This window comes from Sinocyclocheilus anshuiensis, unplaced genomic scaffold (assembly GCF_001515605.1).
Source record: "Sinocyclocheilus anshuiensis isolate Anshui unplaced genomic scaffold, SAMN03320099.WGS_v1.1 scaffold626, whole genome shotgun sequence".
In the NCBI taxonomy this organism is placed as follows: domain Eukaryota; kingdom Metazoa; phylum Chordata; class Actinopteri; order Cypriniformes; family Cyprinidae; genus Sinocyclocheilus; species Sinocyclocheilus anshuiensis.
In genome coordinates, this window is record NW_015544167.1 from 37,813 (window position 1) to 41,467 (window position 3,655).

Below are 3,655 nucleotides of genomic sequence, written 5' to 3' on the forward strand. Positions count from 1 at the left end.
GTGCCACGCCCATCACGACTAGGGCACGCCCACCATGACAACAGCGAATCCTGCGTAGCCCCGCCCACCGTGACACTGCACTGGCTGAGGTGGTCAGATGGCTGTAGACCATGTATTTTTAATTACACACTTTTGAGTATTTGAAATAACAAAATTGACTTTTTTTTGATACTGTGTGTGATGGCTGATATCAATCAACTGACTTATTTTATACGTATTTATTTTTTTACGTGCTTTTTTGTTCGTTTGTAGGGATTTGATCACCACTAGATGGAACCAAACAATCACAATAGTTTGTACACTCTCAGGAAAACAACGACGACAACAAATGAAGCCCTTTATTAAAAAGGTGCTAATAGTTACCATTTAGGTACAAATACAATACAATACTGAAGTACTAATATGTACCTTTTAGGGTGCTACCCCCCAATGACAACTTTTATTCTCTCCTCTCTCCTCCTCTTCTTCTTTCTTCTTTTCTTTTCTGAGAGTGCAATTGGAGTTGTAAGAATGCCAGCTTATTTAACATTACTCAATTGTGAAAGACTATTTATTTTCAATGACGTTTTAATCAAAATTATTTTTTATTATAATCAAAACTATTTTATAAGTGCACAGAATTTTAGATTTTAGAATAATTTTAGAAGACTAGCCATTGCGAAAAACAATGCACATAACCAAGTGCACTTGTAGTATATTTCATATCTTAAAAGTATATATATTTTTTAAAAACTATACTTGTAGAAAATGTAATATTACTGATATAAGAGGCCACTTAAGTGTACTTAACTTTGAATTTCAACACTTTCAAATAAGGTTCCATTAGTTAATGTTATTTAATGCATTAACATGAACAAACAATAAACAATACATTACAGTATTTATTAATCTTTGTTAATTTGAATGAAAATAGTGTCGTTCATTTTTAATTCATGTTAATTTAGTGCATAAACTAATGCTAACAAGCACAACTTCTGATTTTAATAAAGCATTAGAAATTAGCATTAAGATTAATAAATGCTGTAGAAGTATTAATGCGTAGTTCATTTTAATTAACTGTTAACTAATGAACCTTATTGTAAAGTGTTACCGAGATTCGTAACACACTTTAAATACACTTAAAAATGCCACATTAAAGTGTTTAAGTATATTTTAATTTGAATCTTTTGTTGTGCTTTAAAGTACACCTATTTTTTATGTTACATAACATACTAAGCACATGTAAAATACTTCAGAATTTACTTATAAATTACTGTAGTTATTCAATATTAAAGTTATATTTTAAATGTACTAAATTTCAATTTTATCATTACAAATGTGTAATTAGAAAAAACAAATGTAATACATGAGGTATAAGCTTTACCAAAAGTGCTTTCCAGTGCATTCAGCAGTACACATTTACCATATTTAAAAACAAAAACTGAAGCAAATATATTGCATGTAAAATGCATTAAAGGGATTAACTGACCCCAAAATGAAAATTGTCATTTACTCATCCTCCACTTGTTCCAAACCTGTTGGAGTGTCTTTCTTCTGTTGAACACAAAAGAAGATATTTGTGTAACCAAAAAGTTGATGGTAGCCATTGACTGTCATAGTATTTTTTTTTCATACTATGGAAATCAATGGCTACCGTCAACTGTTTGATTACCAATATTCTTGAATATATCTTCTTTTGTGTTCAACAGAAGAAAGAAACTCTTACAGGTTTGGAGTAAATAAATTTTCAGTTTTGAGTGCACTTTGCCTTTAAAGTCTTCTTAAGTTAGACTAATTGCAATTAATATAAATGTAAATTACATTTTCATTTTGCAAATAACATGTAATTAAGTGTCTGGGGAAAAAATAATATATACACAGTGTTGGGGAGCAACTAGTTACATGTAACGGCGTTACGTAATTTAATTACAAAATAAATGTAACTAATCAGTTACAGTTACTAAGAAAAAATGTGTAATTAAATTACAGTTACTTATGAAAATGTTAACGATTACAAAGGGGATTACATTTGAATATTTACACACATCCACATACAGATTTAATTGATTTCTTTCCCAAATTGCTCTGACTAGACATACGGCCCTAATAATTTCCGCGATGTGGAAAACACGGACTGGCTGGAACTCCTATAATGCGGAATGTCACGGAATATGCAACATTTGGATGAATAAACCAAAAGTAGGTCAGTACACTTGAATCAAAATGCGATATGGACTAGTGTCTGTGAATATTAAGCCGCAAAAAGACAATATATGAATTAACGCGGACGGAATATGCCACATTTTGGACGAATAAATCAAAAGTAGGTCAGTACACTTGAATCAAAATGCGATATGGACTAGTGTCTGTGAATATTAAGCTGCAAAAAGACAATATATGAATCCTGCACGTTCTGCGTGTCTGTGGAAATCAGGCGCGGACAATTCTCGGTGGCCTGGCAGCCGATTTGGCCCGCTTTTTTAATATTATTGTTATTATTTAATTGCCTGGCGAATTCGACATTCGATAATGAATCTCTAATAAATCATGAATCAGTTAGTCATGATTGGGAATGCAATGCGAGAGAGAGAATGGAGTGGACTGTGGAAGCGCACAGGTGGAGCAGAGAAGCAACACTACTGTTCAGGGATTCAAGTGCAGTTGTAATGTTACAGTAGTCATTTAGCAGACAAATAATCATTTTATAATAGGTTAAGGGGGAGGTAGGGCAGACAACAACACAACCCTTATGAAAATTAACAATTTTACCTAACCTTGGTAACCACAAATTATTAACCATGGTTTTAGCTACACTAAACAGTTTAACCATGGAATTTGTAGTAAAAATAAAGACAAATGGTAATCTCAAAGTAAAAGGCGGTACTAAAGTCTGATTTTGTGGTGGATGGGTTCAAATTTGATCATCTTAATTCAAGTGATGAAGGATTTTGAAAGTCTGACAGTGTTGAGCACTACTGTAAGGTTAACCTTGCATGGTGTAGATGTTTGAAAATGATTAAAAGTTGAAAACATTCATTAGAAATTTAGAAAAGTAATCAAAAAGTAATCAGTTACATTAGTAAAAAGTTACACTACTATTACATTTTAATAACTTGTAATCTGTAACCCATTACATTTCCAAAGTAACCTTCCCAACACTGACTGACTATCTGTGTGTATATATATATATATATATATATATATATATATATAGGTATACTGTGTGTGTGTGTGTGTGTGTGTGTGTATATATATATCTAGAATTAATGACATTGTTATACTTAACATGCAGCTGCCTTGAGCTGTTACTCCACCCCCCCCCCCCCCCCAAAATTAAATCACACAACTGATAGTAAACAGTTTATTCTTGCATCTAGTAAAAACCTCTTTACATGTAGTTACCATGCCGGGTTCACAAGGAAAGCGTGTCGACCCTGATGAAAGGATTTGGTGTTCATCAAGACATTTCCAGAACAGCATTTGCCTCGCAAGCATCGCCAAAGATCGGTGGTTTGTGACAAGACCTGCATGCAGCAATGTCCCGTTTATACGCGAATATCACCGTTCCAACATTCAACAAACGCACCGCTGGAATTTACACTAATACACAGCGCCTCTAAAGAAAACTCTGGCATTAAGGCCCAATCCCAATTCTACCCCTTAGCCCTTCCCCTTT